Source organism: Aethalodelphis obliquidens, unplaced genomic scaffold, assembly GCF_003676395.1.
Source record: "Aethalodelphis obliquidens isolate GAN/ISIS:26980383/991018 unplaced genomic scaffold, ASM367639v1 scaffold1, whole genome shotgun sequence".
NCBI classification, from domain to species: domain Eukaryota; kingdom Metazoa; phylum Chordata; class Mammalia; order Artiodactyla; family Delphinidae; genus Aethalodelphis; species Aethalodelphis obliquidens.
Window position 1 is genome coordinate 46,009,426 of NW_020837945.1, and position 16,330 is coordinate 46,025,755.

Consider the following 16,330-nt stretch of genomic DNA (forward strand, 5'->3'; position numbering starts at 1 on the left):
ACCCACCCTCTTCTACCATTCAAAATACCTTCTCTTTACACATAATTATGCAGAATCTTACCTTAAAGAGGAAGATCACAGGCTACTATATCACTGCTTTTTTATTCAAACTAAAAATCATACCTTTGTGTTTTTAAAAAGTTAAATGAAATCCTGAAAGCCAAATACAAGGCAAATAGAGAGAGAGAGATAGAAGCCAGATGCATGCTTGTATTTCTGGAAGAAGGGTTTCTGAAGGGTTTTTTTTAAAAACTTCTTTAGTTCCAGCTAAAGTTAAGGTTAGCCTGAGCATCGCGTGCCATTTTTGAAGGGTCCTTGGGGCTGACTCATTTGCTTTATCATATCTTGTGAAAACGAGAGGTGGCAGGTATCACTGGAGGGCAAGGGGTGACTTGGTGACTGATCTCTTTACTGAACTGAGGGAAGCAATCACACGCAAGGTTCAGAAACACACACCGCCCCCAACTCCCAGAGAAACCCAGCAGCTTTGTAGAAAGGAAGTTATTTCTATCCAAGAAGACAGGTGGTAACCGAAAATACAAACCTGAAGAAAAGAATAAATATCCTTTTCAGAAATATATCAACAGTAACAGAATTATTCTACTTCTCACCTCTATCTGATGCTCTTAACTGTTTATTTCAAGTTAAAATAGAATTGATTGTTGCTCTGTGTTTTAAAAATTCTCTCCCTTTCTAAATGCAACACTTCACTTTTAGCTGTCCAAAGAACCCTTTATAGTTTACTTCCTCTAAAACAGGGAAATTTTAATAGAATGATGGGGGCAAAAGCCACAAACCCACCCAAAATGTTGAGGCGTGAGCAATGTGGACAGTGCAGAGGGAGACAGAAAGCAATAAATGCCCTAAAACAAGTTATGGGAAAAGTCAGAGATTCTTCTTTTCTGGGCCAGTGGGGCTTGGCTTCTGATTGAGCTGAACTTCAGAGACAGACAGTAATGTCTTTTTGCGTGGATTGGGGAAGGAAATAGAAACAACAAAAACCTTTGTTGGATACTTCCTGAGATGGAAGTGGCGACAGACAGACACTTCTCTAAACACTTTACAAACATATCTTTTTTATCCCAGTTTTAGACATGGGAAAGTTCAGACACCGAGTTAACGGAAAAGGAGAGTAAAACAGGCAGACTGATCCCATTGCCAATCTGGAGTCTAAATGTTTCAAAAGCACATCTGCCTTCTTTGTGACTAATAACCAACATTTTTTATTACTTCAATTAATGAAGAAGCATGTTCTCCTATATTAACTGAATTCATCTTCATTAAAGCACTAATAGGACACTCTTATTATTTAGCTTGTCACTCAGGTGAGAAAAACGCGTCATGGGGAGTTCTCGAGATCACTCATCTTGGAAATGACAGGGCCAAGATCGGAACATAAATCTTGTGCCCTCAGTTCTGCTCCTTCAGTTTTTCCTTTTGCCTTTCAACTCTGCTCCCCTCCTCTCCTTAGGATTCAGGAGAAGGCTGTGATGTTCATAAACTCTCACATCCACCTGCAAGCCAGAACTGAAGCTTTAGCCCATCAGCTTTACAGCTTCTTTCCCCGTTGAAAGACAAAGGTCCTTAAGAGAGACAGCACTTGAATCTTCCATCCATCATTCGCACTTTAATATGACAAAGGGTCTGAGATCAGTTGCTTGTTTTTCTTTTTGCTTTTTTTTTTTACATCTTTATTGGAGTATAATTGCTTTACAATGGTGTGTTAGTTTCTGCTTTATAACAAAGTGTCTCCCTCCCTCCCACCCTCTCTATCCCACCCCTCTAGGTGGTCACAAAGCACGGAGCTGGTCTCCCTGTGCTATGCGGCTGCTTCCCACTAGCTATCTATTTTACGTTTGGTAGGGTATATATGTCCATGCCACTCTCAGTTTGTCACAGCTTACCCTTCCCCCTCCCCATATCCTCAAGTTCATTCTGTAGTAGGTCTGTGTCTTTATTCCTGTCTTACCCCTAGGTTCTTCATGACATTTTCTTTTTCCTTAAATTCCATATATATGTGTTAGCATATGGTATTTGTCTTTCTCTTTCTGACTTACTTCACTCTGTATGACAGACTCTAGGTCCATCCACCTCATTACAAATAGCTCAATTTCTTTTTATGGCTGAGTAATATTCCATTGTATATATGTGCCACATCTTCTTTATCCATTCATCTGATGATGAACACTTAGGTTGTTTCCATCTCCTGGCTATTGTAAATAGAGCTGCAATGAACATTTTGGTACATGACTCTTTTGGAATTATGGTTTTCTCAGGGTATATGCCCAGTAGTGGGATTGCTGGGTCATAAGCAGATCATGCAGCTCAATATTAAAAAAACAAACAACCCAATCCAAAAATGGGCAGAAGACCTAAACAGACATTTCTCCAAAGAAGATATACAGACCACCAACAAACACATGAAAGAATGCTCAACATCATTAATCATTAGAGAAATGCAAATCAAAACTACAATGAGATATCATCTCACACCAGTCAGAATGGCCATCATCAAAAAATCTAGAAACAATAAATGCTGGAGAGGGTGTGGAGAAAAGGGAACCCTCTTGCCCTGCTGGTGGGAATGTGAATTGGTACAGCCACTATGGAGAACAGTATGGAGGTTCCTTGTTTTTTTATAGACTTATTTTTTAGGGTGGTTTCAGGTTCACAGCAAGATTGAATGGAAGGTACAGAGATTCCCCCATGTCCCCCCTGCCTCCACCCATGCAGAGGCTCCGCTCACTCCCCAACCCGTTATCAACATCACCCACCAGGGTGCCACATTTGTTACAACTGATGAATGTACATTATTAAAGCATTGTTATCACCCAAAGCCACAGTTTACATTAGAGTTCACTCTTGGTGTTGTATATTTTATAGGTTTGGACTAACGTATAATGACATATATCCACCATTATGGTACCATCCAATGTAGTTTTCACTGCCCTAAAAATCCTCTGTTCTCTGCCTATTCCCCCCTCCCTTCATCCTAACTAACCCCTGGCAACCACTGATCTTTATACTGTGAAATTAGTTTTTGATGGGGGGGTGGGGAAAGAAGATTAAAACAAACAAAAAAACAAACAATCAAAAAACGCAGAAGATGAGAGCATTTAGTCCTAAGGTATTAGGGGTGATGTGGGTGGAGAAATTGAAGACCTAAAGAGAAACTAAAACAACTTTATAAGTAAATTAGACACAACCTTCTCTGCCCCACTCATCCTCGCATCTTGCTGAAGACTCAGCTCAGTGGATTTGAAACATTTTTAACAGTGAAAACCTACATTGAAATAAAAGCTTACATTTTTATACAGAATATAGTAAGAATGTAATCGATATAAATATATGTTAGCATGAACGTTTAGCTATTTAAATGAAAGTTAGAGTCTTATGTGCATCCCAGCATCTACCTCAGCTGGCAGCATCCAGTCTATTTTTTAAATTTTTATTTACTTTAATTGCATTGAGATTAAAATCCAATTCATAATAACAAATATTTGCAAATGGTTCTTTAAAGGAACTCACACTGCAGTTTAGGACTACTTCCATTAAATTGAATCTGAAGTTCTGAAGAGCACTAACAACTTGCTTGCATTCTGCAGTATAAACATAAAAGGCTGACACACACCTAAAATGTACAGTCCGTATTAACACCATCTATGTCAAAATATTATCAAAATATGACCAAGTTATGTGTTCAATTGCTTTTATCCAATTGTACTGTATTGTATTGTATTGGTGCATGAGGAAAGAATTCACCAAAAAGCGTTCCTGAGTCTTGCCAGGAACATGATCACGTAAGCATTATTATTGTGTAGTCTTAGTTGTGCATATGTATAGGCTTAAATTTTTTAAATGACCAGTGCAAAGCTATAAACCTTTCTAAACCAAGGGCACATCTGTAAGAGCAATATATGAACAGAGCCAGGGAAAACTCTGGAAGATTATTTAAAAGGACTAGCCTTGTGAGGTATGAAAAGATATTATAAAACTCTAGTAATTAAACTGTTTGTGTGGTGGAACAGATAATCAATGAAACAGACTATAGGGTACAGAAATAGACCCAAATACATATAGGAGATATGAATATGATCAAGTTGAGCACTTCAGGATAGAAAAAAATGTATTTGTCACTTGGAAAAAAAAGCCGTATGGGGGGAAAAAACTGGATTTCCCTCATTTCTTATGTCAAAATACATTTCTGGTGCAGGGATGTGCTGGACCTGGCATATACCAGCTGGCAAGAAGCAATTGTGAACGTCTTTTTCTAACTAACTCTGTGTTCAGTGAAGTTACATTGATAGCTTGTAATTGGGCATGGGGGGAGTGTTTACACTTCAGAAATTGGCAAATACTACAAAACAGGGCTTTCGTTTTTATTTTTTGAGATTCAATTTTCCAGTCACCACTTCTGGTAGGGGAAAAAAAAAACATGTAAGATATGAACCAGTAGATAAGGTAAGCGTTTTTTTTTTTTTTTTTTCGGTATGCAGGCCTCTCACTGTTGTGGCCTCTCCCGTTGCGGAGCACAGGCTCCGGACGCACAAGCTCAGTGGCCATGGCTCACGGGCCCAGCCGCTCCACGGCATGTGGGATCTTCCTGGACCGGGGCACGAACCCGTGTCCCCTGCATCAGCAGGCGGACTCTCAACCACTGCACCACCAGGGAAGTCCCCGTACCAAACATTATTATCTCATGCAGTGTCTGTGTGTCAGGAGTTGGAGACCAGCTTAGCTGGGTGGGTATCTCACAAGGTTGTAATCTAGTGTGGGTACGGTCATCTGAAGGTCTGACTGTGGCTGGAAGATCCAGTTCCAGTGTGACTCACTCTCTTGGCCGACAAGTTGCAGGAGGCCTCAGTCCTTCACCCCACGGACCTCTCAGTAGGACTGCTGGAGTGTCCACATGACATGACAACTGGCTTCCATCAGAGTGAGCAATCCAAGAAAGAGCAAGCAGAAGCCACAATGCTTTGTATGACCTAGTCCTGGAAGTCACACATCACCATTTCCGCAATATCCGTGTTACACAGGTCAGCCCAATTCAGTGAGGGAAGTGAATATACAAGGGCATGAGTACCAGGAGCTAAGGATCATTGGAGGCCATCTTCTGAGGCTAGTTACCACAGTTTGGACTAACAAGAAAAAAAAAGGAATCTCAATATTCATTAATAAAGTAAAATTTTAAATTTTTTAACTTAATAAAATGTTATAGAACCATTGAAAAGAAGGAAACTATCTATGCTGCTATGAGAAAATGCTCCAAATATAAAGTGTGTGAAACACATATCTATATGTTTATAATAAGATTCCCTCAATATTCTTATAAAAATAGGCATGTATGCACAATTACACGCATAAGCACATGAAATTTCTGCAACAATTTATAAGGAGATCTATCAGTGGGCCGTGGAATTGGGGATGATAGTGGTTAGGGATATATAGCTTTTTATTGTATGCTCTGAACTTACAGAAATGTTTGAAAAATGTTACTATGCACATATATCACATTTATAATTTTTTAAACTAGTTAACAATATGCTCCACAGATATTACAGGACAGACAGCCAAAGGGGGATATCATTTTAGCCAAGCTCAGGCAGACTTCCTCCAGATTCAAGTTCCTGCTCGGAGGAGCTGAGTAGAAAAGCAGGGGAACCATAAGATGGTTTTCTGAGTTGAGGACTGAGTGCTGCCAATCTCCCTAGTCTCCAGGTCTCCAGCCTCTGCAAAGCTGGATTAACATGAGATGGGAATTATCCCCCAAACAAAAATCTGCTGTGGTGGATTTCTCCCTATTCTGAGGCCACAGGGTCCTCTGGAGTATCTGGCAGCTGAGATGTGCAGGAATGATAAGGTTTGCAGTAGGCAGCAGTTACATGGGGTCACACACCCACGGAAAGCCTCTCGACACCTTGACGTTAGTGAAACTTGGCTCCAGTGGACTTCCAAAGCATCCGCTACCAGGAAAGCTGGAGCATGTGAACACCTGTCCTGGAAGATCTTCAGGGACTACAGCTGCTGGAAGTTGAGTGATCACTCCTGATGGATTACCTTGAATAGGTTGGAGACCCAGGAAAGCCCATGCTCAGTTTATTATAAGGCCAAGTTTGGGGTTTGAAGCTCAGAACTGGGGGTTTCTTCCTCGGGTTGAGGAAGAAAATAGCTGAGAATTGTCTACAGCAACATGAGCAAAATAGAGTCACAGAGCTTTCTGGAAGCCTCCTAATAGCTTATATCAAATGCCAATAATACAATGATAATAATTATAAAGGTGCATCTAACATTTATTAAGTGCTTATTATTCACTTACTAGTTATACTCAGTTTACAGGTTAAAAAGCTGAGAATTGGAGAAGGTAAGCAAACTTCCCAAGGATATTACACACACTTTTTTTGAGTTTCAGTTTGGCAAATAATTCAGAAATGTACTTTTAAGAAAACAGACATGGAATCGAACATTTTAAGAATTCATGAAGCACTTCTGCCCAAGGAAATGGAAGACAACTGCTTGCTAACCTATCACTGGAACCAATGAGTGGCATTTACAGAAGGGGAGATTTCTGTTCAGTATAAAGTATAAGCTTATTCATAATCAAACTATTCAATCGTGATGTGTACTTTCCTGAGAGGTAGTAAGCTCCCCATCACTGGGAATGTTCAAGCAGAATCACAATTACCACCTGTTAGGTGTAATATAGAGAAATGTGAGCAGCATATCGTTGGGTTCCATTTCAAATCTAAGTTCTGATGTTCCTGTGAGAATAGAGGCTTCACTTTGTTATGCTTTGGGTTGAACTGAACTGAAGCTTCTAATTGCACAAGGCTGGATTAAGTATATTTCCTGAGATTGTGGGGTTTTAAAAATGACAGTAAACACTTAAAAAGTGCTTATTATGTGTGTGGCACTGTTTAAAGTGCTTTACATAGATGAACACAGGTAATCCTTTCTACCACCCTAGTGAGGTACATAATATGTACACAGGATTTACATAAGATCCTAACCTCAAAATCTGGGAACCAAATCCACGCTCTTCAGCACTCTGCAATGTTTATGCTCCACGTAGTGAGACAGCTGCAATTATAGAACCCTACAAGTAGAGAAGAGTTTAGCTAAGACACTGCAGATAAATGAATAAACAGACAAAGGAAGTGGTTTGTTGCATAATAGGGAGTTTCTATCCATGTTTCTATAGTTATGTCGCCAAACCACAGACTGATACTAAGAAAAAAATCAGTGCCAGAAAAGCCTCGATATCATTAACATTCCTTGATTCTGAACTCAGTACAAGTCAGCTTAATCTAAAAATTTTAATTTAGTATGGGAAAAGAAAGATAAGGACAAAACAATTAAAATAGCATTAGTAGAACATAAGTTCCCTAGCCTTTGTTTCTTTATTTTTTCTATAACAATAGGATTTTTTTCTCAGAGCAACAACCAGAAGACATTTACCATCCCTTACTGGATTCAATTCATGGTGAGGTGCTGGCGGTACCATGGTGAGAGGCAAGGTCTTGGCACCTGTGCGCTTCTGTAACTCAATGGTGCAGTTGCAGCCTCACAGCCAGACCACTGGTGTCTGGACAAGTGGCTTTGGGGTGTTGAGCAAATGCTTCATCTATCCACCCTTCAATTTTTCTCACATATGCAATGGAAATAATAGCACCTCTCTCATAGGATCCTTTCAAATATTGAATACATTAACTCATGTTATTTTAGAACAGTGCCTGGCACATAGTAAATCCTCAATTAGTGTTAACTATTAATATTAGCTGGTGTGAGGGGAAATGGAACATTTAAGTGTAAATCTAAATTTGCAAAGAGATATATAATGTTACTGAGTGGTATGTGAGAATCAGATGAGAGTTACAGATACTAAATATGCCTGGGTTCAAAGCAGGGTGAGATGGTTACAGGTGGGAGTGGTAGGGGCCACTGGGACAGACTCTCAAGGCGAAGAGAGGTGCAAGGCCAAGAAACAAATTCTTTTGCCCACCTTTGATGTGGCATACTTTGAAATGCTGTCACGAGTAAAATGTTCTCAGCTAATCTAAGGTGGTCTATGATATACACTTGACCACAAAGGAAAAAAAAAAAAAACAAAGAAGAGAATCAAAAAGTTAAACAATAGGTGGAAAACAATAATACATAAAAGAATTAAAATACACAGAGAAGTGACTTGTTATTTCCTTCCCAAATAAAACATACATATGTATAAAAATATGTGCTTAATATTCTGATATATGTATAAATACCTATCACTGAATTGTTTTTCACTCTTCCAGCTAAATTCCTCCATCAGATTACTCAAATTTCTTAGCTTTAAAAATAATTATTATTTTTTATGTTGACCAGAGAAAGTGAAAAGCAATTGACAGAGGCATCTATCTATATAACATAAACATACACATTATATGTATATTTTCCACCGGGAGGGGAGCAAGTGTAACCTGCAAATGACTAAACTCTTCTTCCTGACTAATCTCATCTACGCCTCTTCCTACTTGTAAAATGATAAAAAGTATTTACCTCATCTTCTTTTTATTAAATATCTGATCACTTGTTTTAATGTCTTCAGTACAGCTTTAACTGACTTACTAAATACGTAATGTCTGGATGCACTTAACAGTTTACAGAACTCTTTTCCATGCATTATCTCAGTTACCTCTCACAGGAATTTTGAGAGGAACACGTTACTCATTCTATTTTACAGATGTGGTAACCTAAGAGTAGAGTCTGTGTGACTTTCCCTAGACCCCACAGCTGTGAGTGGGCTGAGATCTGGGCTCAGGTGGTATGGGAATATTAGCAAAGGTTTCAGAAATGACTGTTACACGTTTAAGGGTCCTCGGTTGGCTGGTTAAAAAAAGAAAAGGGGGGGGGTTGGGCTTCCCTGGTGGCGCAGTGGTTGAGGGTCCGCCTGCCGATGCAGGGGACACGGGTTCGTGACCCGATCCGGAAAGATCCCACATGCCGCGGAGCGGCTGTGCCCGTGAGCTATGGCCGCTGAACCAGCGCGTCCGGAGCCACGGGAGAGGCCATGACAGTGAGAGGCTCGCGTACCGCAAAAAAAAAAAAAAAAAAAAAGAAAATGGGGGGACATTACAGACTTATTTGAGTCTCTGCCTATAAATTTTTTAGTGTTGCTATTTATTTGTCTTATCTTATTTCATTTTTATTTTTGCTTTCCCTGTTGAAAGCTAGAGAGTTATTTTTCCTCACAAGCTTCCAAAGCCTGCCAGGGTCAGTAACTAATTCCCACAACCCCTGACTATGGTCTGGGCTTTATTCTTTAGGGCAGGAAGAGAGGGAGTAAAGCAGAGACACACAGGATGGCTAGGTCCTGGGAAATTTTCCCAGGAACTGTCCTATTGTTTATCCTCATTAGGGATTAAAGTAAATTGTTAAAGCTGTGGCCTGGGTACTGGCTTCATTGGCCCCAGAAAATGTGGCCTAGGTCAGCAGAGCTACTTCCTACTGTAAAACCCTTTAGCAGAAGTGCTGACTCATAACAGGCTTGCAACAATGTAAGGAATTTTTACAAAGACCTGGGGGACAGGGCTGTTGGAGCAGAGGTTAGCTGGAAGCCCAGGATAACCTAGAAGCCTATTCATAAGCAATTCTTGGCCACCAGAGAAGAGAGGAGGTTCACCCAGTACTGGAAATAGGAACTCATGGCCTGATGGCCCCTATGGAATTGAGTCTCGCAAGTGTAAGGAGTGAGAAAAAAGGATTAAGAGAAACTTCATGGATTAGGGAAAATGGAAGGGGGAATGTACCTCCAAAAAAGGCAAGTGGATTGTAAAGGCAAGGAAGGAGCAGGCTTCAGTGGTGTTATGGTTACTTTTATGTGTCAACTTGGCTGGGCCATGGTGCCCGGATGTGTAGTCAAACATTATTCTGGATGTTTTTGTAAGGGTGTTTTTCAATGAGACTAACATTTAAATGAGAAGATTTTGAGTAAGGCAGATTTCCCTCCATAATGTGGGTGGGCCACTTCTAATCAGCTGAAGGCCGGAATAGAACAAAAGACTGACCTTCCCGAGCAAGAGGAGATTCTGCCAGCAGATGGCCTTCATTTGACTTGAACTACAGCACTGGCTCTTCCCTAGGTCTGCAGGCTGATGGCCTTAGAACTTGAACTGCTTAGAATAAGATTTGCTAGCCTCCATAATTGCATGAGCCAATTCATTAAAATAAATCTTTTGAGATAGAGATAGAGAGAGATGTATCTCCTATAGGTTCAGTTTCTCTGGAGAACCCTAATACAGGTGGGCTGCAGTCCTCAGCCTACAAGGACGGGACTTGAAGCTGGTGAACAAAAACCAGGGACTGAGCACCAAGCCAAACTGTGACTATCTGGCAAGTATTTGGGTACTGATCTCACTCTTGGCTTCTTAATTTTCCAACATTAATTTCTTCTTGCTAACTTTTCTTACTTTTAATTGAATACATCCTATTATATATTATGTGTTATAAATCACCTTAATTCCTTTTTAGGATAAGTCAGAAGAATAAATAAATAGATCCTCATAATTTGAAGGAATTATTTATGACTAGATTTAGATTTCTACATATAAAGAAGAAACATATGAATTATCCAAACCTAAGAAGAAAATGTTGCGGAAAAAGGAAAGTATTCTAGTAATAGAACAGAAAGTATTGAAATTAATCCAGAGGACAAAACATCAAACCACAGAGATACAAGCAAGAACCATAAACTCTATATTAAAAAAAAAAAAGGATGAGTCATGCAAGAGGGAAATGAGTTATTTGTTAGTATGCCTACCCAAATTTTTATGAAAATTATATATTTAAAAATATTTTCTGGTGTGAGAAAATTAAAGGGTTCAAGGATATGACATATAAGTAATGAAAACATGATGCTATATTGTCTTTGTACATATACTTTTCAAAATGTGTATGCTTCTAACTCTAAAATATTTTTCTAAATTAAAAAAATGCAGGTAAAATTTCATGCTACGTCAATAAGAGGATTTTAGGGCACTTCTGACTCTATGATTACAGCAAGACACTAAAAAATCATGAGGAACAAATAACAGTGAACTCAGAATGTCACACCACAAAAGGAGAGCAGGAATGAGAGGAATCCACCCACCTGGCCACACAAGAACCTGGCCAGGGTGAAACCAAACCACGTAACAACATTGAGAGAAAGCCCATAGACTTCAGCAAGAAGCATTCTTCATCTAGTAACTCATTTTTCTTAAACAGAAAATCTCCTTCAATCTGATTTCCCTGCTCTCCTGCATTGTATCACACCAATCCAACCACGAATTAATGACACTGTAGTGGCAGCTCAGAGATTGTATGATAGTCCAGGAAGGAGGCCACATATTTTTCCCAAGCCCCAGGCTGGCGCATTCCTTCCACTGAATTTCTTCTAATCTGCAGGGGATCGAGGGGGAGCAGTGAGGAGTTGTGGGCTTTTCATTGGGTAACTTTCATTTCCATTTCATATTCTAGTGATTGCCAAGGAAACCATGTTGAGGTTTTCAGCCACTGGTAGCAAGCCCTTCAAGTTGTCATTAAAACAAACTTGAAGAAAACAAAGTAGAGCTATAAAAACAGGAACGTTGGGGCTTCCCTGGTGGCGCAGTGGTTGAGAGTCCGCCTGCCGATGCAGGGGACACAGGTTCGTGCCCCGGTCTGGGAAGATCCCACGTGCCGCAGAGCGGCTGGGCCCGTGAGCTGTGGCCGCTGAGCCTGCGCGTCCGGAGAGGCCACAGCAGTGAGAGGCCCGTGTACTGCAAAAAAAAAAAAAAAACAGGAACGTTTATTTTTTTAGGTTTCTTTCTTTACAAACACAGCTCTGCTCAAGTTCCTCTATAACTCATGAGATGCTTTTGTGGTTAAGCCAGAGGGCCGCTATATTTAGAAAATATAACCCCAGAAACAGTGGTCGTTAGATGGTCATTGATGTCAATATAACTTCTAATCTCCCAAGCAGAAACTTCAAAGAGGTCACATATCTGGAACATTGTCCAGCACCCACCCTCTGAAATGCCTTCCCTGTATACCTTGATGTGTGTGAAGTCTGTGACAGTTTATTTTATGAGCAATAGTTTCACTTATTAGCATAGACAGAAAAGATACTTTAGTTCCACAGTGAAAGTTTTACGGATCTTGAAGATTACAACCTGTTAAATAATTCTTTCCTCTGAGCACATCTGATCTCTTAAACTAGTTAGAAGATACTATGCATTTAAAGAATCTTAACATGAGGTTAAAAATAGGAAGAGGTCTTTAAAACACTGATAGGGTAATGGCAACTCGTGATTTAAAAAAAAATCAATGTAAGAGAATGGAAAGTTCTTCTGATAAGAAACATCTATACTACGGAAAAGTATGCATAATGAAAACAATGTTTTGAGATCTTAAAAGAAATGAGATCTTAAAAAAATGCATGGCCTTTACTTTTTAACTCTTTTATTAATCTAATAAATGTCAGCAGTTAAAAAAAATCAAATAGTAGTAAAGGCTTATACTGAAAAATAGCAGTTCTCTGGCCCATGGGCATCTACCCCCAGTCTTGATCTCCAAAAGCAACCAGTTTTAAATCCTTTAGCTTTATCTTCTGTTTACCTCTATATTACTAAATGATAAGTTTAATCTCTTTTCTGAGAATATTAACTAGAGGTCGGTCTGTCTGTTATCTCTGCTTTCTCTCTCTCTTATATATTTGGAGGTTTTCCTCCAATATCTGATTATCCCTGCCCTTAAAGAGGCACTAAAAATTGGACTGAAAACTCTAGATTTGGGAGGTGGTGGGAGGTGGGTGGAGCGTGCGTAAGGAAAGAGCTGTGTGTGGTGAGAATGCCAAAGCTCCCTCCTGTGGTGGAGTTTGGGGGGCTTTTTGTGTTGTGTTTTGTTTTGTCTAGAACTATTCTACAAAATTGTTTTCTAGAAAAGAGCTCTTGAATTTCCTGCCCGGCTGAAGGGCAAATCCCTTGAGGGAAAAGGGCAGACAATAGTTTAGAGCCCTCAGTCAATAGGTCACTTTTCAAGAAAACCCCAATTTTCACTGCCAGCCTGTCCTCTGTCTTTGAAGATTTTAAATAAGAGAGGGAAGTGTTTAAGATATAAAGATAAGGGGGGGACATCAGGATACAAAACTGTATACACAATTTAACTAAATTCAAATTTACATGAAGTAGCTAGAAAGAAATACACCAAAATATTGAGTGCTTATGGTTATTTCTAAACAGTGGCACAAAATGTGATGATTATTTCCTTTTTGATACTGTTATTTTCCAAAATTTCCACAAAGTATAGGCACTAATTTAAATATTAGGGGAAAATACTCGATTTTTAAAGACACACGTATCAGGATGCCAAAAGGAAAACCCACAGAAGTAGGTACATGTTGGTATCCAAGTAAAAGAGTTTTTCTGCCCTAGCTGAAAGGGTATAATTATTTACTATTAATATTTAGGAAATATGAGGATATTAAGAAATATCTCCTTGATAGATTCAAATACTGAAATGGCCTCTTGTGTACCAGAATCCAGCTCAAGAAATAGATCACTGCTAACTTTGAAGCTCTCTGGAAGCTTTGCCTCAGTCGTTTTCCCCACTCACCAGAATTGTATTTGCCCTTGGTTTTTCATTAGAGTCTTATCACCTAAACACAGTCTATGGCCTAGCTTTGCATCTTTTGAATTTTATACAAATGGAATCAAACTGTATGTATTATTCTACAGGTTGCTTTTTTCCACCCCATATTATGTTTGTGAGTTTTGTGAATAATTCTAGTTTATATTTTTATTCCAGTGAACACCTCTATTATTACATCTTTATTTAACATCTTTGTTCTCCATTTCTTTAGACAGTATCCATTAGTTCCCTCTAAAACTGATAAGAAATTAGCACATTTACATTTCCTCCCTGGTGACTCCAGCAGGGGTAAGAAGACAAACTTTATTGTTATTGTTTTCTTCCTTTGATTTATCAAGATATTCTGCTTTCTGATTTCTCAACTTCATTTTTAGTCCTTAAAAGTATAAAAATGTACACTATTTTTACAAGCAAATTTTGAAATTTTTTGATATGTCACTAATTTTACACTCCCCCAAATATCTTGTATTTGTGAATTAAATATATGCATTAATGTACGAATATGGACAAATAATTACATTACACACAAAAATAGAACTTCTGAAAGGATAAAAACATTTTCTTACCTTTCCTCACTGAATTATCACATTGCCCCCACGGTGGGGGGGGGGGGTATAGACACCCTCTTTATTTAGATGAGTAGTCCTCAATCTTTTCAGAAGCACGTATCCTTCTGAGAGTCAAATTAACATTACGAACTCTAAGAAAAATGCACACATTTTCTCATGATTTCAGGCACCTCACAATTCAGGAATTCCCTAGGAACTCAAGATGAAGACCCTGATTTACATATTGAAAATTATTGGGATTATAGACATTGCCAATTTCAGAATCTCTTTGTACTAAAGAGAGAAATGAAACATAGTGGAGCCATTTGACAAGATAGAAACATCATAGTCGACTTAACTGTGCTTGGTTAAATATGTGATAACTCCTTCAGATAACCTCTCCAACAATACCACAGTTCAATGGAGAGATCTTCGTTCTCTCTCATCTTCTCTCCTTTCCTTCCTCTCCTCTTTGCTGTCCTATTCTGTGCCTCTCTCTCATCACCCCTCTCCCCTTCCTCTTCAATTTCTCCTCCCCACCCACCGGCAAAAACAAAACCCAACACTCAGGGATTAGATTTTCTTGAGCAAATGGGCTCCACCTACTGGTTCTTTAAGGAATTTCATATTTAAACAGAACTTGAGAAACCGGAGACACTCTCTGATATGTCAATGGAAGTAATTTTAGTACCTGAGAAGACCTTGGTAATTTATAGATTAGGATTTCTAAAAATCTGAATTTCATTCCTAATTTATCAAACATGTAACTTGGAACATTTATTATTTTAATATATTCTCTTATATGTAGAAACATGGTAATGTTTTAACCCTTATTAAAATCACACCCAACTTGGCCCTTTTGATTCCCTTCTTCCCTATTCCATTTGCTCAGTGAGCTGCTCTCAGGACCCTTTCTTGACACCTTTTTCCCTGCTCACTTCTCTGCCCCCAGTTCAGTCTTTGACTCTCCTTTCTTATTACACTGCCTGTACTTCCTCAGATGGCTCACCTACTTTTTCAATTATCGTCTTCACACAAACAACTGGTAAATATGTGTTTCTAGACGACATTTCTTTCTCCTGAGCTTTAGACTCACATCTCCAAATACTGGTAGAGGTACCTTGCAGGCATGCCAGGCTGATCAAATTCACTCTCCTCATTTTTTTAATGGCATCCAACCTGTTCTAGTTATACATTGCTGTTTAACAAGCCACTTCAAATGTAGTGACATAAAACAGCAACCATTCTATTATGCTCACAGGTTCTGAGAGTTAGGAATTCTGTCTGAGAGAGCACAGCAGGGACAGCTAGGTAGAGCTGAGCAGACCATCTTTTGCTATTACAAGAGAGATACCATATCTCCCTCACGTTACTAAAACAGGGAGGGAGGTAAAGATGAAAAGGAGGTGCTTATTCTTTCTTTCATTGATATGTGTACATTATTTTTAAGTACCACTCTCTTGTTGAATAGCACATAATAAGATCAAGTACACATTAAAGAATTAAAAATTACTCTCAGCAGAAGTATGTTAATTTGTATTGATATTGCGGACAATGTCACCTGCCATTTCTGTAAACAAAGGATGTTTTGGCCATAAAGCTATCAGCCACTGCAGCTGCCCCCAACAGTACACCCTGAGGGGAATTCAGGATGGAGAAAAACAGGATACCGGCCTTAGATAGTTAAGATGCATGTCAAAGGAATCATTTCAATGAGCCCAGACTCTTGCATCTTCTCATACATAGAAAGGCAGTAAAATCATTACCTTGAGATGTCTGGGATTTTTTGTGATTAGCAGTAATCTTTTGATGTTTGACTAGTTTTGCTTTTCTTTCCAGCAAAAACTCCTTTATATCCTGGCTGCTCCCTCTCCTCTTTGGAACTGTTCTTCGGAGCTACCCGAGAGGCCGCCATCCTGGGCTATAGTGCTCAGTAAGGTCACCAAATAAAACATTATTCTTGGGGCTTCCCTGGTGGCACAGTGGTTGGGGGGGGTCCGCCTGCCGATGCAGGGGACGCGGGTTCGTGCCCCGGTCCGGGAGGATACCGCATGCCGCGGAGCGGCTGGGCCCGTGAGCCATGGCCACTGAGCCTGCGTCCGGAGCCTGTGCTCTGCAACTGGAGGGGCCACAGCAGTGAC